The sequence below is a fragment of the Tigriopus californicus genome, chromosome 9 (genome assembly GCF_007210705.1).
Source record: "Tigriopus californicus strain San Diego chromosome 9, Tcal_SD_v2.1, whole genome shotgun sequence".
Lineage (NCBI taxonomy): Eukaryota > Metazoa > Arthropoda > Copepoda > Harpacticoida > Harpacticidae > Tigriopus > Tigriopus californicus.
Genome location: NC_081448.1, coordinates 14,958,191 through 14,981,273, shown reverse-complemented (window position 1 = coordinate 14,981,273; position 23,083 = coordinate 14,958,191). Strand labels below are relative to the sequence as shown.

At 42.7% G+C, this 23,083-nt stretch overlaps 1 long non-coding RNA gene across 2 annotated transcripts; it reads left to right on the top strand.

The window, feature by feature from the left end:
* The first annotated feature begins 2,259 nt into the window (after nucleotides 1–2,259).
* Nucleotides 2,260–8,829, top strand: LOC131887457 (uncharacterized). 2 transcript variants are annotated; one of them, XR_009374039.1, is made up of 4 exons: nucleotides 2,260–2,378; nucleotides 2,443–3,045; nucleotides 6,379–6,525; nucleotides 8,284–8,829. It is a non-coding gene; the product is annotated as an uncharacterized LOC131887457 (long non-coding RNA). The 2 variants fall into 2 exon arrangements; XR_009374038.1 differs by lacking the exons at nucleotides 2,260–2,378; nucleotides 2,443–3,045 and having other exon boundaries at nucleotides 3,394–6,525.
* Nucleotides 8,830–23,083: the final 14,254 nt, after the last annotated feature.

Here is a 23,083-nt window from a genome sequence, read left to right as displayed (position 1 = left end):
AGCTGTACTTCGTATGAAATGGCAAATAACTTGCCATCTTTGAAGGAAAACCGGTTGTCTGGAAACTTAAGCGCTCCAGACTCCGTCTTTGGGGCAGTCTGGTTCGCTTTCTTTACTCTTCTGTCTTGCACCAAATTTATGGGCTGCTAGTACTTTGTGGGCCGCCTCGAAAATGTCCTCTTCATTCTCAAAGCTAGGAGGATCGTCGACCGGTCGAGCTTTGCACGGTTGATGGGGTTTGACGAGCTCTTTCTAGTGCAAGCTGGCGACCAGCTATGACAGCTAGCTCGTGTAATGAAGTGGTCATAGAGAGATAGCGATGTTTGGACCAATGGATTCGGGAAGCTTGCGTATGAACAAAGCACGAAAAGCCAAAGACGATTCCGCAGATGCCGCTCCATCAGGCCACAACTTCTTTAAGAAGTTCAAGGTTTCTGTTGGTTGGGTGTCGCCCATGCGATAAGCAATGCAATCTTCAAAGAGCTCAATGTAGCTCTTTTTGGATGCCTTCAACACGTGGTTTTTAAAGTTTGTGTAAGGTTGACCAGAGGAAGAATCTACCTCATCGTCACAGGCCTCGATGATGGAACTGAAGCGATCGAGTTCTTCCACTTCCAAGCAGCGCACAACGTGGTGGTACTTTGTCGACTCGGTGGTGATCTTGGCCAAACGAAACTGACTTTCGGCCGAACGGAACCAGCTCTCTGGAAGACGGGGGTTGTACCTAGGAATCTTCACAGAGACGGCCATTACGGGTTCAGTCGTTTCAAAGGCAGAATCGGGGTTTTGGGTGGCCATGATGATCAAAACGTAGCTTAAGACGCTGACGAATGAAGGAAGTTGACAGGGCAGCGCCTGGACTGTCGGGTCAGGTAGTATTCGTCAGTCGGGGAGTTGATACGGCAGTAGTGGGGTGGAAAGTCTTCTGAAACCTCGCTACAAGACGTTTTCAGTTTTGCGTTACCTCCTAATCAAGTACTTGAATATGAAGATGAATTCACTGAGCACATTAAACACTCTCTCAGCAGGAATGCATCCGATCGGGAGGTAATGCATAGCTCTACAAAACCTCGCTAGAAGACGTTCGATCTTCGACCAAGCTTTCCACTCCACTACTGACGTACTCCATGGTCGGGGTCACCAATGAAGTGTCTCGCTCTGGTTCTACTACAGACTGACGTTTATTCACGTAGATGACCAGGGTTACCACAATATCCATGAAGTCCTTCCTCCTAGCCAGCATGGGTTCCGAGCACATTTTAGCACGGTTACCCATTTTTTGTTTTGTTTGGTTTTTCACGGGCTTTTCTAACCGCTACGGGGATTTGCTAGTTTGCAACTCTTTTTGAACAAAGTCTTCCTATATTTTGGAATTTTTATCCGTGTACCACCTTTCGGAACACATTCAGATATTGCTAAACTGGAGTAAACTTCCTTAAAAACTGAAACTAACTTATCAATGGCTGCATCTATGGACGATTCCTGCTTCAGAATTGAAATCAGGTCAAGTTCCTCTAATCTTTCTATAACCAATGTTCATCTTTGAACTTGAACTTAGCCAGACCTATCTCAAGAACAAGATGATCTGACAGATTACTAGGTGTCACATGGACATACTGGATCAGATCAGGGTCATTGGAAAAGACCAAGTCGAGAACACTATTCTCTCTAGTGGCTACACCAACGTGCTAGGAGAAATTGCGCAAGATCGCGAATTCTTCCAGCTTTTCGAACGACTGAGATGTCGATTTCGAAATGGGAATATACCCATCAGGACTAACCTCCCACTCTACAACGCCAGCCGAAAAATCAAAGTCCCCTACAAAGAAAACCCTCGAGCAAACTGCCTTATCCAACTCATTTCCAATGAATTGGAGAGCTGACATAAAAGAGCTTACTGAACAAGAAGGGGGCCTTTATTATTTTGAATTACCATCAAATTGAGGATAGTCCTTTGTTTCTAAAACACTTTAGAACGAGTTACTTGGCTGTTGGAATTGGCCAGTTTTTACGTTTTAAGTTTATAGCCATCATTTGAATTTGCCATCAAGATTTGCCTCGGCCCAATCGAAGTGTTCATCAGAGATGTAGAAATGTGTTCGATTGGATTGTTTTCAAGCAACTTGATGATCAGAGTAATTTGTGTAAACGGTAACCAGTGGCCAACAACAGGCAGCTTAAAAGGTTGCGTGAGTTTTTTTAAAACTTGCGTGACTGATAATCTTATTTCTGATGATTGAATAGATACTGAGATGTTTGTATACATCCTAGTACATGTAGCATGATTGGCAAACTCTCAGTCGTTGTCCAAAGGTTTACTCTCTGACGTGCCTGAATTTCGGGATTGATAGAGTTCCACGGCTTTAAAACTTTGAGAGGTGAAGCACCACACGCAAATCATGGAAAGTACCAATGGTATTTTTATTGCATATGCACTTCTAGGCGGTCCGATGCAGAAAACTTGACCAGAGTCAGTCTAATCCTAACCAGGTCACACCGCACCTTGCCTACCTGGAGAGATGCAAGACGTCAAGATGTTGTGGATAATCATGTCCTCTGACTCCAGGCACAAATCGTGAAAATTTCTTTCGTATTCGTTCGTTAGCAATGATGTCCTTTTGTTGTTTATTTTCACCATCACCTGGAGCTACACCCGTCAAACTTCGTCACGGCATTGAGCCCTGCCTCTAATCCTGGCCGCTTGCAACCCATCATCCCTGCCTTTTACCCTGATTGCCCCAATTTATGGTTCCGATTGGTAAAGGGTGAATTAGACGCTTGCAGTGTTACCTCGGACGATAGGCAGGCCCACTACGCCCTTCGGGCCCTTTCTAAAGAAGAGGCTCAGGTTGCGGCCGGCGCCCTGAAGACTGCTCTGCCTGGCCACTTATTTGAAACGGTCAAACGGACCCCTACCACCCGTTTTGACCATCTGTGGAGAAACGTTTTGACACAATCCTTCAATTGGCCAACTCTCACACAACTGAGGGTTCTGATTTTCCTCGCCTCATGGACGAACTCTGCCTTGCAGGCGAGGGTCTCACGGTAAAACTATTGATCCTTTCCTCATTTAGACGTTCGATCCCTGCCTCTGTTGCTTGCTTGTTGCCTGAACCAAGTGAGGATACAAACCCAATGAGTTACGCTCTGGAGGCCGAGCGTCTGACGCTCCTATCCACCTCTGACAGTGTCCACTTGGTTTCAGCCACCAAGGCGCCCGCCTTTCAACATGGCACAAACCGCCCAGGAAATTCCTCCTATTCCCACCTCAATAGCCGTGGTTTCTGCTGGTATTACGCAAACTTTGACTCCAAGGCCACTAAATGCCAGCCTGACTGCAAATATACGGCAAAAAACTAATCATCACTATCGGCTAGGAGCGGCCGCCACTTCCTACAATCCAACTCCTCTATCTTGCCGCCACTGGAAGGGATTGGCTCATTGATTCGGGCTCGTCTTGCTCCTTGCTCCCTTCCTCGCCATGTGGGCCAATCTACACACAGTTGCGGGCTGCAAATGACTGGTCTATCCCTGTGTACGGATCTAAGGCCATTTCCTTCACATTGGGCCGAAACACATTTGAGTGCACAGTCTACTTGGCAGACGTGACCAACCCAATTCTTGGGGCCGACTTCTTGCATAAACACCACCTTTTGCTAAACACAGCTGGAAAAGTACTCCGTCATCCAAATTCGGTTTGGTAACCCACCTTTTCACCGTCCCTCCAAGCCTGGTTTATCAAGTGCACCCTTCACCCCCCCTCGTCGTTCACGATGCTCTTGGAGCGGTACCCCTGCCTTGGCGCGCCGGGCGTCAACCACCAGATCAGTACTTCTGGCCCCCCACCCGCGTCCCCTCTCCCCGTCAAAGTTACAAGTGGCAAAGGAACATTTCCTTGAACTTAAAAAAATGGGTATGGTACAACGCTCATCCAGCCCGTGGGCCAGCCCCCTCCACATGGTTCCCAAAAAGGATGGCTTGTGGCGCCCTTGCGGTGATTATTGCCGTCTCAACAGCGTTACGCTACCTGACGCCTATCCCGTGCCTCGGATTGATGACACTCTCTCCAAACTACATGGGGTTACAGTGTTTTCTAAGCTGGACCTTGTCAAGGGGTATTACCAGATGCCTGTCCACCCTGATGACGTTGCCAAGACAGCCATCAGCACTCCTTTTGGTTTATGGGAGTTTCTTTGTATGCCGTTTGGCCTTCGCAATGCCGGCCAAACCTTCCAACAGTTGATGGATTTGATCTTCTCAGATCTCCCATGTGTTTTTGTCTATGTTGACGACATTCTCATCTTTAGCCCCTCTGACTTGCACCATGCTTCGCTCTTGGCAGAGGTATTTTCTCGTCTTGCCAGTCATGGTCTGGCCCTTAACATCCCCAAGTGCCTTCTGGGCGTACCCTCACTCTCTTTCCTAGGCCACATTGTCTCACCCGACGGCCTCAGGCCAGACCCTGCCAAGGTAGCTGCCATCACAGCTTTCCCTCCTCCTGTGGATGTCCAGGGCCTCCAGTAATTCCTGGGCCTTGATAATTACTATCGGCGTTTTCTCTGCATGGCTTCTTCATTCATTGCCCCATTTTCTTCCCATGTTTCCCGTTGTGAAGCCACCAAGTCCTGGTCTTAGCCCCCCAAGTCTCATCCGCTTTTTCTTGCCAAGGATGCCATCGCCAAAATAACTCTTACTTCACACATGTCCCCCTCAGCCGCCATTGCGGTCCCTACAGACGCCTCCAACACTGCTGTTGGTGGTGTACTTGAGCAATGCTCTGGCACAGCATGGCTCCCAGTGGCTTTTTTCAGCCACAAATTGAGTGTTCCTGAGCTGAACTACTCCACTTTTGTTTGGGAACTGTTGGGAGCATTCCTCACAATATGTCACTTCCGTCATCTGCTTGATTCCAGGCCATTCACCCTGTTCACCGACCACAAACCCCTGGTCGCTGCTCTGACTGAGAGGGGTGACCCCTTTTCCGGACGCCAACAACGTCAGCTTTCTTCTCTCAGAATTCCCCCTTACCATCCAACATCTCGCTGGTCCCGCAAATACTGTCGCTGACGCATTATCACGCTCCTGCTCACTTCAGCCCGCAATTTTGTGGATCCGTTTGGCAGCTGCTCAAGCGTCCCAGCCCCCTGATGTCCCGGCATCGTCAACTATTTATCTCGTCCGCCTTGTTTGTGACGACCTCGAGATTTGGCATGACGCTAGCACCAATCCTCCTCGACCATGGATCCCTTCCAGCCTCCGACGGGAAATCTTTGATAGATTACACACCCCTTGTCACCCTTCTGCACGAGCCTGCCGCAAACTCATTCATCGGTCATGTGTTTGGCCCCGTATGTTGAGTGACATTGCATCCTGGTCACATGAGTGCCTTTCGTGTCAGCGCTCCAAGATTTTCCGTCACACAAGGGCCCCCACTGAATTTTTTCCTCCAACTGATGGCCCTTTCTCACATATCCATGTTGATCTAGTTGGGCCCCTTCCTCTCAGCAATGGATTTTGTTCTCTGCTTACTCTTGTAGATCGTGGTATGCATTGGTTGGAGGCTGTCCCTTTAGCTGAAGCTACAGCCTCCTCCTGCGTACAAGCCTTGGCCTCCACTTGGTTGCCGCGCTTTGGAGTGCCAACGCGCATTACTACTGACAGAGGCGTCCAGTTCACCTCGTCTCACTGGACGGCTTTCCTTGCATCCATTGGCACCAAACCGATTTTCACTTCAGCTTACCATCCACAGGCCAATGGTTTGGTCAAGAGGGCTCATCAGAGTTTGAAGGCCGCCCTTTGTGCCAAGCTGGAACGCACTGATTAGTATGGCGTCCTCCATGATGTCCTCCTTGGTCTCCGAACTTATCCCCATGGTGATCTTCACAACCTGTCATCTGCTGAATTGCTTTTTGGTGTCCCACTCCGCATTCCTGGCACGCCACCACCTGCTGCTAGTCCCCCTTCAGCAAAGAACCTGGCTCTGGCCTCTAGGACAAACCATCACAGTAACCGCCCATCTTGGTTCCCAGCAGCCCTCCATGATTGCTCTTATGTGTGGATCCGTGCTCCCCCTGTCCGCGGCAGCCTCAAGCCCCATCCCAACGGCCCCTTCCTGGTGCTATCTTGGGGCTGCAAGTCCTATGTCCTTGATGTAAATGGTCATGTGGACTCTGTCACTGTCGACCACCTGAAGCCTGCGTTCTTGCCATCTTCCTTGCTACCACCTACCCCACCATCAGATCTGCCTTTACACCCACCCCCCTTGCCCACATTTGTCCCACATTTGACCTCTCGTGGCTGTTCCACTTTAAAACCGTCCACTTATTCTGAAGTTTGATTTGTTGCTTATGCTTATTCTGTCCTTTTCTGTTTTTTCAGACTAATACACCTTGGCCTTCATTGAGAGGGGTATTGTGGCGACCCTGAACCGGGGTTGTTTTGGTTGCTTGGGCCCCAGCTTCCTCGTTCGGCCATTAACGTTTCTAAACTCGTATTGCTTACTTACTTGCGACCCCAATGATCAGGGTTAGTACATGAATTCTTCACTTGGCCGTGGTAGCTTGGAATATGCTCACTCCAAATTTAGGTTGCAGCAACGTAAGGAGACATATGCAGTTAGTGGTCATTAATCTTAGAGTTGGTGTTTGGACTTTGGAGATTGTCTCACTCGTTTATTGACCTCTATGTTGGAGATTTCCAGATCTAGTCTACCTTATTTTCTTCTTGATCTCTGATGGGTCGTTGAGGGTTGTAACCAAACCCTTGCGCCAGTTCATTGCAGGTGCATACATGGTTATGATTTCTCGACTCTCATGCGCACGGAACAATTCCTTTAACTTCAAGAATTCCAGAAATGAGGGTAACGGGGGGTATTTGTTGAAATGTTCCAATATTTCTGTCTCTCGAGCAATCTCAAATTCCATTGTATAAACGAGATAAAAGAAAGCAAATAAAAATCACTTGAAGGTATAGTTATGCTCTATTCAGTTCGATTATTTCCCTTATTACTTTATCATCTTACACCCAGATCATTATCTAACCACTTGAAGCAACCAGGCAATTTTATGTAAAATCTGTAACCATCATATTTTTACTTCCCTTGTATATGAATATAGATTTATTAATATTTTTTATTGCGACTTTTGGTCATGTCAAATTGTAAAATACATAAAACTGTATGCATAAATATCATATACAAAAATTGATTCAAGGATAAAAGAATGACCAGATTGTTTTCAGTGCACATGAAAAAAGTTAAGAGGGGAATTGCAGATAACACGCAGACAGGTGGGTAGCGGTAAATGATGAAAATCTTGGTTATTGCAGAAAATGGGGTGGGTAAGATTTAACAGATCTTTTGTCAGCTCCCGTCGTTGGTGGCATTTGGCTGGGAGCTGGACATAGGTGCGTGACCATCAATATTCAGTAGGGATGTCCGGCCAAGGGCTATTGGGTGTTAAAAATTCCTTCACCAGGCCACTTTTGGAGATAAATGTGAGTAAAAATATGTCTTAATATGGTTGATGATTCCATAATCGCAAATTAATTTGGAGAGTTTTAGTAAATGAGTTCAATTAGGCGTATTTTTTCCGATTTGGAACCCACAAACACTTTCAGGGTACCATGTAGCTTAGCATATTAATTGGATTTCGAAACAAGTTCTTAAAGTATCATAAAAGCCTCTTCAAGCCTCTTCAATTTGGAAAAAAACACCAATTCAATTTGTAGGTATTATTGGTCCTGAGGCAAATCCTTTGACTTTTGTAGGTATCATTGGGATGATCTATTTGAGTACGGTCTACAAACAAAATGAGTATTTGTCGTCAGCATCCTAGGGAATTGATGACATTTCGCCCATTTTGAAGTTATTCATACTAGTTCAGCCCTTACCTTGGAGAATAATTCATGCATGCCTTGACAATATTCCCACCTCCATATCTTTTTGTTTGTTTGGTTCCGACTCAGATGGAACTCATTCATGAGAAATCATAACCATGTATGCACCTGCAATGAACTGGTGCAAGGGTTTGGTTACAACCCTCAACAACCAATCAGAGATCAAGAAGAAAATAAGGTAGACTAGATCTGGAAATCTCCAACATAGAGCTAGAGGTCAATAAACGAGTGAGACAATCTCCAAAGTCCAAACACCAACTCCAAGATTAATGACCACTAACTGCATATGTCTCCTTACGTTGCTGCAACCTAAATTTGGAGTGAGCATATTCCAAGCTACCACGGCCAAGTGAAGAATTCATGTGGTAATCCAAACCCTCAACCCAGGGAGTCGCAGCCAAACCTCCGAGAGGAGAACAACTCTCAAAACAACCCTCGAAGAGAGAAGACACGAAATGAAAGCCAGATTCTAGTTGTCTCAAAAGAAAAAAATTCCCTTTACTATGGATGGGAATTGGAAGTCAAGAAGCATCACCATCAAAGCTCAATTTAGAGTGAACAACCCGGAGAAAGTGATCAAGATCATTTAATATGTCCTGTGGAGGAAGAAGTGGGAAGTTGAAAGTGATTTGTACGTTGAACAGAAATCAAAAAGATTACAATTGAGTGTTTGGCTTTCCTCAGTGTGGATGGTCTGAACTAGAGCCACTATAATAGAAGAGTACGCACATGAGATTTTTGGTCCCAAAACGTCGTTTCCATTGTACTATGGTTCTTCAGTTCACCCAAGGCGGCTTTTCCTGTGTTATGCATTTACTTCATTATTGTTGAACTCAGCAAGAACACAAATCGGGTGCAATATTTTTTTTAATTCGATAGTCTCTAATACCGTAAAAAATAATAATTTAGCTGATTCAGTTCACCCCCAAGGCGGCTTTTTCTGTGTTATGTATTTACTTCATTGTTGTTTAACGTAGCAAGAAAACGAATCGGGTGCATTTTAAAAAAAAATCTAGTCTTTAAGGCCTTTGAAATGACAAGTTAGTACTAATGTGATCATTCTGCCTGCTCCTCAAACTTTCAAACCAGCACTCCCAAGTTTGATCCAAGCTGGATTGTTTTGGGTCAGAAAATGTAAGTTCTCAAGACCTTCAAAAATCCAGCTTGGATCAAACTTTGTAGTACTGGTTTGAAAGTTTGGGGCGCAGGCAGATTGATCACATCAGTACAAGTTAGTCGAGCCAGGAGGTTGACAATCCCTGATAATGCAACCCTGCTTCCGGCTGTGTTCACAGGGATGCCAAAATGTGCGCCTAAAACATTTGTCATAGCAGATGTCAAGACTTTGTTTCTAATGCTAGCATGAAGGAAGAAACTCATTATTGCAACGAAGTATTTTTGTGTGCGTGTTGTTAAATGAATGGGATGATCTGCATGACTAGTTTCATCGCCCCTTTCTGAGATGAATTGGGCCATTTTTGGAGTTCAGATTGGCAACCCTGAAGACAAATCAAAGTTTTCTAAGTTCAACGTACATGAGCCGGAATCGGCGATAAAAAAAAGAGTGATTGTATCTACTTTTGCAAACTCTTTATAATGATGATGGTGAAAGATTTTAGGTACAAGTGGGGCCTATTTTCATTACATTTGTGTTATCTTTTTTTTGCTTACTTGTCTACATTTAGTCATAAAACAAATGTTTCGAGTATTAATTCAAATGTGTAATCAAACTCGACCTGACTTAACCTAATGTTAACCTAGTCTGACGCATAATGCAGGGATGGAGGCCTGAAGGCGCGTTGGAATTTACCAAAAATTTAGTGTCCTTCCATTCAGGAATGCCAAATTCGTATCGGTGCATGTTTTTGAATGCCAATATTCGTGTTATTTGATATTTTCAACAAAACTTTCAATTTTTGCTCCACTCTCAATTCCATTAAACTTGACATTCTTAAATGAAGAAAATGAATACGAATGAAATTATACTTAACTTTACCTTAAGTTGAAGCTTGGCAAATGGTAGCTTAACAAAATGTATGCATCACTTTTGCCAATCCAGGGCTAAGGTTGCATCAATTGTAAATCTAAACCTTCCGAATCAGCTAAATTATTATTTTTTTACGGTATTAGAGACTATCGAATTAAAAAAAATATTGCACCCGATTTGTGTTCTTGCTGAGTTCAACAATAATGAAGTAAATGCATAACACAGGAAAAGCCGCCTGGGGGTGAACTGAAGAACCACAGTAGAATGGAAACGACGTTTTGGGACCAAAAATCTCATGTGCGTACTCTTCTCTTATAGTGGCCCTAGTCTCAACTATCGAAAGAATAAAATCGGTTACGAAAAACCCTCTCGAATTGCTGCTCTACATGCAAATCAATTTCAAATCCGATCTCTAGCTGAGACATAGAGTATTGTGAAAGTGTGAATGTCGGTTAATAAAGTAGAAAACTTTAAATAAGAGTTGAACATTCTTGTAAAAGTGATTCACAAGGCAGAAAACAGATGTTTCTTAGACTTGGAGAGTAACCTTAAGTTGCAAGCCAATGGAACTCCAGGTATGCATCCCAGTAATGAATCAAGTAATGTGCCCATTCACTATGGGAATTTAATAGGACAAGACCTTTCGCCCCTGACTGGGGATGGAACAGGAAAGTATGATATGTAAAACACACAACAAGAAGAAATGCAGAATAAGCAATGTAACTTGAAGTGCAATGTCAAGAGAAGACGAGAAAAAAAACCTAGCCTTTGCGCATACAGTTGTGATAACAGCTAACGATGAGCGGCATAGTCTTCAAGCAAAGGCGTAGAATCAATGAGGGCATCAGGCAACTGGGTGTGGAGGATTCCGCCGCAGAATGCACGACAGGGGCTGTATCCTGAAGGCCGTAGAGTTGTGGGCCACATGAGAAGAGCTGGTCCTAATTGTTCACCTATTAAGGTGCCTGAAATTTCTTCATGGCCTTTACCGCCAATTCTGCCAATCAATTGCTCTGATAATTATATGTCGAAAATGGTTTGTCGATGATGCCATAACGAGTGCAAACATTTTCAAACGGACCTCTGAATTAGGGTCCAATACAAGGATAACCACTGAATGCGAATGGAACAGGAAAAGATTCGTGCTTCGATTTTGTTTGCAATTCCTGGCCAAGTATTCATTTGCAAGCTCGCGTGTTTTGGAGATTCTAGAATGAGAAATGTGTAATAAATGGATGATGGTCTTTCGTGTGGGGCGTGGAACAACCAGGCGATTGCCAGCAAAGATGAGGCCGGAGTTGACATTTAGCCAAAGGAGATATCCCATGTGAGGGGAGATTCTTTGGGCAAGGGGCCTCCAGAGAAGACGATATCGAGAAGCGCCATGTATTCCTCATCAATAGCGCCATAGATGGCGGTCAAATTCGGATCATTGCTCTTGACAATGCGAATCGCGATTTCAGAGGCTTCATCAGCAGGGAAAAAGGGACCCGGCTGAGAGCGTTAGCCATTCCATGTTCCTCGTCTAGAGACCATCGTAATTAAAATGAATATAGAATGAGGCGTATTTATTGTAGACGGCCATATCGGAAAGGCGACTGGTGAAGACCCTAGGAGAGGGCAATGATAATGGTAATGAGGAAATGGAACAAACCTCAAAGATAGTAATCACATTTCTCCGCTGCCCACGAGTTGAAAGAGGCCTCAAGCTCAATGGTTGCATAGTTGCATTGTGCCGAGGCTAACGAGGAAGGCCCACACTGAATAACGAGTGGTTCACCATTTGCACCCCATTGGAGGAGGATGTACCCAAGCCCGTGTAGGCGTGAGGCATTCTTTAACAATTCAACGTGTGGTGAAGGATCAAAGGGGCACAACACGCTGATGTTCTCAGCGCGGTGGAATTCTTCCTCATGAATGGGGAGCCAAACAAAAGGATTCGCATATTTGAGCAAGGAACATATTTCTGTTGAATAATTAGCAAGGTCGGGGAAGAAGGAGCCCAACTGACTTGCTAGGCCAACAAACGAGCCAAATTCCGAAAAAGAAGTCGGTGACGGAAATTGGCATAGGAAGGCTATCTTTGCCGGGTCGGGTTTTACCCCATGCTGGCCAGGAATAAATCCGGCAAATAGGAGCTCTCGACTGACCTTCACTTCTTCAAGACTTAACTTCATGGCTGCAGAGCGGCTTCACTCAAGGACAGTGGCAAGACGAATGAGGAGAATATTATTGAGTGTTGGTGCTTGCACACGCAAGTCATTCACAAATTTTGATAACCAGCCTAGGTCGGCTAATGCCGAATGTGTCCGGATTCAAAACTCATCAGATGAAAAATTGAGGCTCATCGGTGCGACTGTGTAGGGCCATATGCTGCTTGGGTGTAGAAAAGAACTGAGGAGAGAGCTCTCGTCACCAAGAGGGCCTTGGAAGTATCCATGCATTACATCTAATTTGCACAACCATATTTATTAATCCATGTTCGATTTGCTTGATGGGACCCTGTGCTGAAGAGGAAAGGACGTATTGGTTTTTTGACAACACGGTTGAGTTGTCGAGTAATCTGTAAACTTTCTTTTGCCCTAGTTTCGCAACAAAGTGTGCAGGATAGCACCACTTGGTGGGCACAATTACAACGGCCCTGACAAGTTCTTGTATAATGTTTTCTCCCGTTTGCCATGTGGAGAGGTGTCATCTTTGCCGTTGTGACCTGATATGGTTTGACACTGATAGAATTATCGAGTGTGATCCGCATTTTGGGGCCCTTGGTTCCACCGGAAACAATACCAAGGCCGGACGGGAGGACACCTTCAAAGCAATTTTTAAGCTCCTTAACCTCCTTAGGGGCAACCTAAGCAGATGAAGGTGTCGAGTTTCCAAGATTATTCACGCAAATGCTGAAGATACCTCCAAGTGGTAATACTTTGACCTCATCTTCATAACACAGCTCCGTTTCAAGGGACGGCTACGGAAGCTTTGTTAAACAATTATCGTGAAATTAATACTAATAACACCCAAGGCAATCAAGTCCTTGGAGCCAATGAGAGGAGGCCTTCAAGGTTTGATGTGTGCATCCAAATTAGCATGTGCAGAAAAAACATGCAAACGAGCCGTCATTCCAACAGACGTGCCGGTAGCCGTGGAGAGAGTTGTTTGTGAAGGTCGGACAGTAGCTTCCGGGGACAAGTGCCGCTAGAAACACGGAGCGACCGGCACAGGTGTCAGGGACAGCAAGAAACTGGGTAAAAATCGCATCTCAAAATATGCACTCTTGGAACCACGTGGGGATACCCTATTACGGCCCGACACTAATGAAATATATACTGGAGCTGGGCTGCCAGAGCGAGGTGATGGAACGTGGTGATATTCGGGACTGCGGTCGCTGACTAACTTTTGAATGCAGAAGAGCACTAAAACTATAACATAAGCCACAGTGCAACACAAAATATTTGCCTAAGGTTTCAAAAAAATCAATGGTAAAGAAAAAATCAATAGCAATCAAATAAGCCCAAAAAGTACTTTTTTCCGACTAAGATTTTTTATACATGTTAATGAGCAAAAATGTGGCAGTTTATCAAAACGCAATGCCAATTTAAGGATTCCTGTGATGGAAAAATTAGTTTCCGCCAGCCTTGGATGTCGAGTGAAATGATAGGAGCTGGAGGAGTAAAGATTAAATAAAAATTATGAGTAATTTCTAACATCAATCTGCTATAATTTGTGTAGCGAAATTTGAAGGGGCATAAATCTTCACTAAATTGATCTGAATCTTGGAGCACGTACTCGTGCGACCTGGAGTCATTCTCATATAAAAAATAACACAATGCATGTAGTAATTGTATGCTCATGCTCATACATGCATTTCTAGTCACCTAGGTAAAACCCATTCTATTCAATAAATATTCAGTCATCTCATTTGTCTCTTCAAGAGATCGCGACATGGCGCAGTCAGTTTGGCCGGCTGCTGCCCTCTGTTCACCCTGTGTTGCTCTCTACATTGGACAATCGAGCGTTACTCTCCCTTTGAGTGGGTTTGAGCAAGTGGTTAAGAGGGCCACGTAGCTGTCAAGAGTCTGGCAAATCCAGAACCCGTGGAGGCCAGATGCCCGGTACCCCTTGGGTGAGGAGTTCCCCCCGGAGTACGAACAGCCGGCTGGTCCGTGAGTCCCCTTTTTTCGAGGGCTGATCCGTGAACCCCTTGGATAGATTGCCGGATTACGCAGAATTGCCAAATTTCTGCCGGAGTGTGGATGGACTTGCCTAGATTTATCTCTTCTCTAAAAAGGGAGATGGTGTTTGTCTCCAATATTCCCTTTCAGGAATTAACAACCAGACCCAAAATCAAGGCGCTCAATTTGATTTTTCAACGCTTTTTCGCTTACTTCACATGATCAATAAGGAAAACATAAATATTAAATCATTTTATTGTGCACATGCACTCAACTTGTAAATGACGTACGTAAAGTCTCACATATCATTCATTATGTTTGATCAAAACTGAAGGTCACAGACTGGTACTATATAGACCGAATGTACAGGGTGATAAAAAAACTCCTAAAAAAATCAGTTGTTTTAGGTGATATGCTAAAAATGTTTACTCTGAAAATACAAAGTATTTAGTACTTTGAAAATGTAGCCCATTCCGTCTGTGATGATCAAAATCGTATAAATTTTTTTTTATGTCATCAAATCATTATATATCAACCACTAGCTTTTTTAGTATGCGATATGATATGAATATGAATGAAGCAATTTTATTGCCAGGGGAGCAGCCACAGAAATGAGCAACAATAACCTGTATTGCGACTCTTGATCATGCCAGATAGTAAAATGTATAAAACTGCATGAAAAAGCAACATATACAAAAATCAATGCAAGAATTACAGAATGAAGTGGTCAAGACTGATAAAATAGTTAACTAGATTGTGACATCACAACAAAAATGGCTAGAGTTGGTTCAATGCACATGAAAAATGAAGGAGGGGAATCACTGAGAGTACATAGACAGATGAGTAATGGTAAATGATTAAAATCTTGGTTATTGCAGTAGAGTGGGTGAGTCAGATTGAACATGTCATTTGCCAGCTCCCGTTTTTTATTTAATTTGGCTGGTAGCTGGACAAAGGTGTGAGGCAGCCAATATTCCAAAAGGATGTTGGGCCAAGGACAATGGAGTGCTGACAAGTCCTTGACCAGAAAGAATAACTTGTGCCGGGCATCACTTTTGGAAAGGTCAGATTAGGCGGAGTTGGGAAGCCAAAGGTGAAGGCCGTGAAAGAAAATTGGGGTAATGTACATTTGGAAGAATTGAAGGAGCATTGGAAGGGGGGGAAGATTCTTCATGTAAAGTTTACGGCAGATGTATCTATTCCTGCGCCTGGCCTTAGTTATTGCAGAGTTCAAGGTGAATGAAAGTTGGGTGGAGAAGGTGAAACCGACATAGTTAAAATAATATCGGGCTAAAAACCATGGCCTTCGTCTTGATGGCACTGACTTGACGGCCGTTCTCTTGGCAATATCAGTGGATAGCATTGATGGCATTTTACAATTCCATGACTGAATCAGCCAAGAGAACCAGGTCATCTGCATTGGCTAAAAGACCTGTGTGGGGATGGAAATTTTACCATCCTCCACGAATCTGTCCTTCTCATGGAGCAAAACTCACTCTTGACTGGTGTCAAGCCCATTTTCCAGCCTTTTGATCTAAAGATATTTGGTCACCTCAATCACATAGACTTCTGTCAGCATGGTTTACATTATATAGGTTAGGACTTGTGGCAAATCCTGCAACAGGATGAATTCGTTGAGGCTGCCCTTCTCCGTGAGTCAAAGAACACTAATTAGGACATCAAGCGTTCATAACACAAAAGTCAGTGACCGGGTGACATTATTCGCACCGAGGGGGGATACGTTATGCAATGATTCTACTTCGTGAATGAAACGCAATCAGCTCTAATTTTAAGAGATTTCATCACATATTTTAAAAGTATATTTAATACGTTTTACTGTGACTTCCCGAAATTTATGATCACCCTGTAAATGCAATCGTTCGGTTCTCTCATTGCAAAGCTTGTGACGGGGCGTTGAAGCTCTGAAGAAAGTACGCGAATGTGAGCTTTATTCATGCGTCTTGTGAAGTGAAGGAAAAAGAATTTTTAAAAAAAGCACGACCCCATTGTTTTTATTTTCACCCAAAAAAGGAACTCCGTCAAAGGGATCTTTGTATAAGGAAATTCCGCCATGATACACTCCCTACATTGAAGTCTACAGTGAAATTTCTAAGCCTTGAAATGCACTTGTTCTTACCAAGGGGACCTCTAACAAGGTCTTTTTTTAATTTGAACTGAACTGGAGTATTGAAATTCTAATCCAAATACAAAAAATGGGACTGAAGTCAAAACTACCTTTCAGCCTAAATCTTGAAACAAACTTTCCTGCGAATTTGAATTTTTTTGTCCAACATTCTTTTCGGGTTTTGTGTACCGAAACAGACGAATGAGTTCCTCGTAAGTAATAGTTGATAGAAGATTTGGCCACATAATGCGTTCGAATTTGCAGCTCTAGGGCACTCTTGAACGAAAAGCTGGTCTGGGAGTATTGAAATTCTAATCCAAATACAAAAAATGGGACTGAAGTCAAAACTACCTTTCAGCCTAAATCTTGAAACGAACTTTCCTGCGAATTTGAATTTTTTTGTCCAACATTCTTTTCGGGTTTTGTGTACCGAAACAGACGAATGAGTTCCTCGTAAGTAATAGTTGATAGAAGATTTGGCCACATAATGCGTTCGAATTTGCAGCTCTAGGGCACTCTTGAACGAAAAGCTGGTCTGGGATTGCTGATAAAAAACGATCTAAATGTCGCTTAAGACTTAACAATGGATCATCTAGAAAATAGAATCATCAAAGTGAGCATGGTAGCTGATTATATATTTGTTTTTTCTCTGTTCAATAATTCACATTTCCATTTTGAAAAACGTTGTTTGTATGCTCAACTGAGCAAAGCTTTGAGGTCATAACTCACTCCTTGAAAACTTTTTTCGGCCAATGAAGGGACATGGTTGTAACGTAGTTGACTAACGCGTGACCGAGTTGAAGTCGGGTTCATGGGATCGATCCCAGGTCTTCCCCCCACCCAAACCCAACGTATCTAGTGGATATTCCCCTCGAACGGCGACCCTTGAGCTGAGAACGGGCCCCTAATCTCCAACAAATGACATAAAGATAAACCGTACCATCATCATGTATCATGAAATCATTTTTGAAAAGGCATATTCAATGAGACTTGCTTCTCGCATGAAAGAGGTTTTTTTAGAAATTTGGTGACATATGGGCCATCTCCTCAGTGACCCAGATGAGATCACCTCGGGTATACCACAAGGCGCAATGCTTGGACCAATACCTTTTACACCATACATCTCCACTTTAACTGGCTTGGTGAAGATTTGCATGATCTCTTCTTCAGCTGATAAATCTGTTTGCTTTCCAAACAAGTTTTATATGTTTGCCCTCAATGAGGCCTGAAATGACGGACAACATCAGTATCAGCTACTCTTTATTGTTCATTTTTTGATACACGTCTACTGAATTAAGGCTGAAAGTTTATGATGTCATAAAAAGGAATACATAAATATAAATTTAGGTCTGAAGGATGAATATGCGTAATCAAATCAAACAACCAAAAGTATGAAGCATTATCACGAAGTATGTCAACAAACTTCGTAAACTAGATTCGAGCATTGCAATTACACACGAGCATCTTGCTGTTACAACCGAATTTAATCCAGAGTGCATTAGTGGCACATACATTTTTTCTATATCAAATCTCACCTGTTCATTTAAGCTAACGGAAGCCATTTGACCACAGAATGAAAGCAAGCTAAAGGTTACTAAATTTCCAAAGGTTGACCTTGACTTCCTTGCTAGAATGAGAGTTGTTCTCTGGGTCGTGGAAATACTTGATCATAATACCAAGTTCTGACTCTAACAAACTGGGTGTCATAAAAGTCGACTTGCACAAAAAACGGGAAACAACACAATTCTTTTATTATCACTTTTGCGCTTTCAGTTATATTGCACACTTATCTGAGCTACTTTTAAACATATGTATTTCACAAAAGTTGTTCCTTTCGTCTCTTTGACAAAGAAAACATATCTAGATGTCTTGGCATTTGAGCGAACACTTAACCAGAAAATATAACCACCGTGGACAAGAATTGACAAAATTGGTCAACTCAAATAAATGGTGAATGAAATGTGAACTTCATATTTTTGGCGTTCCATTTCATGTTTTTGGTGCACTGTTTTCCTTAGTGCCATGAATTATTTTTTGTGTGGTCACCTGAGGTGCTAATTTGCTCTATTTGTGTGCCCATTTCTGTTTTAGCACAACAAAAATCATCTTTGCCTGTCGTTTAAAGGTCGAACTCGATCGACACTCTAGAATTTGTAAAATTGCGTCTTTTTGAAATGTGGTGGGATGACTTTTAATTTTTCGTAAAAGGAACGAATCAATTTAATTTTGTTGCTTATAGTTCCGTTATTTTAGCTGAGCTTATTTTCTGATTGATCAAATTTAGTCACAAAAGCAGACTAACTTCTTCTGTCGCAAGTCAATTTGATGGCACGAACCCAAGAACAATCCATTTAGAGGTTAAATTCATTAATGGTTGACGTATTACGCTGAAAGAAGTGGAAAATTGGTCAATGCATTCATTCCTTGACCACAATAAATTGATTTTGGACAAAACTTTGCCATATTTGCCATTTTAAGCAATCTAATTTTCGAGAAAACAGTTCTTTGAGAGGTAAAATACCTGTTGAAACTGATGACTCCATCTTGAAAACGTCTATTTGCTAACATCCCCGTTTCAATGGTGGAGTGGAGGTGGGCCTATAAATGGGCTTGTATTCCTAGCTCAAGCCGTATGTACTTTAGTGTGTCCTTAGTTTTGAGAGCTCATGAGCTTGACCATGGACGACGTTACACTGGACATATTTGACGCCGCCAAATACCCTAATAGCATAACGAAAATTTTAGAAACAATTGAAATCAACCTCCCGACCAGAAATTGAAAAAATCACGGTCACGCACTCCAAGCCAGGCAAATTCCCTCGCCATAGACATTCGAAATTTTATAGGGAGGAAAATGGCTAGTTTTAAGCTGTAGCTTGAGGAATTCCTGTCTACCAGAATTTTTTTTCCAATTTTCAGCTCTCCAAGTCAAATTGAGGTAAACGGATGAAATAAGACGAATGAACCGTAAAACATGACTTGTTCGAATAAAAATTACAAGTGACAAGAATTCGTGTAAAGTTCCAAAATATTTTTGATGTGAGTGGTTGCCAGAAACATCCAAGCACTCCTTGAAAGTGAATCAGACTGTTTTATTAACTACAGAGCGAAAAAGGGGCCAACTACTACACAATCCTGGAATTCCAATGTCAATCATCTTGAATTATAAACAACAATATACGTGAAAATTGGACTATATTGACTGGAAATGATCAGCAGTAACCTCTTAAACAGGATGGATGGTGAAAACCGTTCCAAGGTAAGGCCTAACTCANATGAGATCAAAGCCTACCGGGGTATACGGCGACAATTTGATAGACCTTCACTTAAATTGAGACCTTCATGGGTTGACAAACATCTGATTGAGTTGAAAGATGGTCAAAACTTTGTTGTTAGCAGAAGGGATAATGGGTACGGTTGATTGGGGGCAAATTTGCCCCATCATCTCCCATGCTTGTATTGACAAAAATCAGAGGCGAAGAAGTTAATTATTGATTATTAAACTTTTTTGCTGTTATCGGTCATGTCATTTCGTAAAATGTATAAAAGTGTTTGCGTAAATATGAATAGGCAATGATAAAAGGACAAAAGAATGGAATGGTCAGAATGATAAAATAGTTGACTAGAATGTATCACAGTAAAGATGACTAGAATTTCTTCAGTGCACACGAAAAAAGTGAACAGGGGAATCACAGACAGTACATAAACACTTGGGCAGAAGTAAGTGATGATAATCTTGGTTATCGCAGTACGTAGAGTGGATGGGCCAGATTGAACAGATCTTTTGTCAGCTCCCGTCGTTGATGGCAATGGACTGGGAGCAGGGCAAAGGTGCGTGACCGCCAATACTCCGAAGGGATATCGGGCCAAGGACAATGAGGTATTAGCAAGTCCTTGGCCGGAAAGGACAAGTTGTGCCCGGAACTGTTGGACACTAACCTGGCCATCCTGATTGTGAGGGGCTTGGTTTACATATGAAATGCGTCCATGTATTATTGGCATATTGGGGCACGCAGAGGTATTGTGTGAGGAATTTGCCGAAGGTGGCCTCGGCAGATATGAGGGCGGATTGGGCCGAGTTGGGAAGCCAAAGATGTCGGCGATCCGATTGGAAGTTCATTGCACAGGTATCCGATCCTGGCCGATGCCTTGGATTTTGCAGAATTCAGGTGGTTGGTGTATGAAAGTTGGGTGGAGAGGGTGAAGCCAACATAGTTTAAATGTTTGATGATTCTAATCGGACTATTGTTGATGTGGAAGGAGGTGGGAGGCAGGCGACCTTAATGGAAAACCATGGCCTTCGTCTTGAGGTTATTGACTTGAAGGCCGTTCTCTTGGCAATAACCGTGGAGTGCATTGATGGCAATTCCACGGCTGAATCAGCCAAGAGAACCAGGGCGTCTGAATATTGAAGATATTGTACCATAAATGGTTGATCGTGTCGCGGGTGAGGCCCTCGGACAGATTGGATACATAAAGATTTAATTGGCGATAATGGATCCCCCTGGGGATGGACAATGGAAATGAAATAGCAGGGGTTTGGTCCTCCCAGAACAAATGGAGCATCAGAGTCCCGCATAAATATTGGCCAGTAGGACACAGATTGAACGAGGAAATCCCACAGTTGGATCATTGTTCAATGCTTTGGAGAAATCCACAGAGTATCCATCTAATCCATACACTCTCCTCTTGTTGCTGATGTTATATTGCACAATTTCATAGATGAGAGTAGTTGCCGAGGTGGTAGAGCTCAACATAGTTGAAGTTTAAAGAATAATTGCGCTTGGTCCACCTTGTTGAATGCTTGGAGAAATCCACAGAGTATCCATCCAATCCATACACTCTCCGCTTGTTGCTGATGTTAGTATGCACAATTTCATAGATGAGAGTAGTTGCCGAGGTGGTAGGGGATCACTATCCTTCGCCAATCCGGAGAAGCGGGCAGTTAGCAAGGTGGACATCATCTGTAAGAAGGGGTTCTTCAGAGCGATGGTCAGATGGTTGTTTGGAATGCCCTGGGCCCCTTCTTGTGGATGAAGATGATGGCTGACTCCAGGCACTCTGATGGGAAGAAGGAAGAAAGAAAGTCGAATCTGAAGAGATATCGCAGGAGTGGCTGGGCGGGGGTCCGGAGAAATGAAAGTTGGAAAGGAAAAATACCCAATGTTGATGGGGGCTTTGCTTTTCATCTTCTTGGAGGTCACGTCCATTTCGAGTTCTGTGATGGGCTCTAAAATTACTTTTGGCCTCAAAGGCCACTTTTGTAGATAAATGTGAATAAAGATATGCTTTAATATGGTTGGTGATTACATCATCTGAAAAAGATTTGGTGAGTTCTAGTAAACAAGTTCAATTATTATAGAAGTAATTTTTCCGGTTTGAAATCCACAAACACTTTCAGGGTACCGTGTAGCTTAGCATGTTAATTGGATTTCGAAACAAGTTGTTAAAATATCATAAAAGCCTCTTCAATATGGAAAAAAATTCCAATTCAATTAGTAGTTATTTTTGGTCCTGAGGCAAATCCTTTGACTTTTGTAGGTATCATTCGGATGATCTATTTGAGTACGGTCTACAAACAAAATGAGTATTTGTCGTCAGCATCCTAGGGAATTGATGGCATTTCGCCCATTTTGAAGCTATTCATACTAGTTCAGCCCTTAGCTTGGAGAATAATTCATGCTTGCCTTGACAATATTCCCACCTCCATATCTTTTTGTTTGTTTGGCTCCAACTCAGATGGGAGCTCTGTCGCTCAGTCTGCCGTTTGAAGATGAGTGTCTCAATTGAGAGATATTCCCGCCCCGTTATCACGACCAACATTAACTATCGTCTCAACATCGGATATGATCCCATCTAAGTAGTTCCAGCAGCAACATACGCTTTTACTTAAATATCACAAAAATGACAGGAATCAAACCAGGTATGTCAAAGTGGAAAGCAGACGTTATACAAAAACATTGGGAGCGTTAGCCTTTACCCTTTTCCAAAGTTTGTATAATCACATCTTAAAATATATTAGGGTGTAATACAACAATCCTTTCCAAAAAGCCTGTATTCATATCCAATTATGTATGACTGAATCATGTTCATGATTCCAGAATATTTTGTCGATCCTTCAAGCCTGTCGGAAAGGAATGGATATTTTTCATGAAAATTGTTCAATCAATTTGCCGTAGTTTATTAGGCAAATTGATTGTTCGTACATCTATTCTTATCTCAATTATTGTTGAGAATTCCGTGGCTCTCCAGCTTAAGAATCACTCGCCCTTAGTCTCGGTGTACAGGGTGTTTCAAAAAAGTGAAATAGAATTTATACTTGCACCAGAAAGTCATAATCATGGTCTGAAAATAGTTCATATTGTTTGAACGAGGAAGAATTAATGTAAGGCTTTCTTTCAGTTTCAGGACAAATTAGGGGACCATTTTGGGGTCTAATTGACAGAGCTGAGATTTAATTCCCTCATCAACATTCCTATTACAGATTGAATTTGACCAATGTCAAATGGTCGTTTTCGAAGAAAGCTAGAAACTTTGGGATTGTTATAATTTAAATGAGATGGAGCTGTAATCATTTAATAAGTTACACATTTTTAATCACATTTTATGGTCAATGATACATTCATGATGATTATTTACCACTCACCTATTAATTTCGGCTGGTTTCTCAAGAGGTAATGAATGCTAAGTAAAAAGTAATTTTAGAAAAGAAGTAACCAATTGGTGGTTATCTTGTTGTCAACACATTTATCGTACTAATATTAACTCAGAACATGAGGGTCTGTTGAGAAAGATTAGGTATAGATCTTTTAAAATACCCCAGATTTTTACTGTTCTCCCTATGTATGTAACACAGGATAAGAAGTATAAAATCAATCGCCAAATTATAGTTGCCCAGTACCTCTA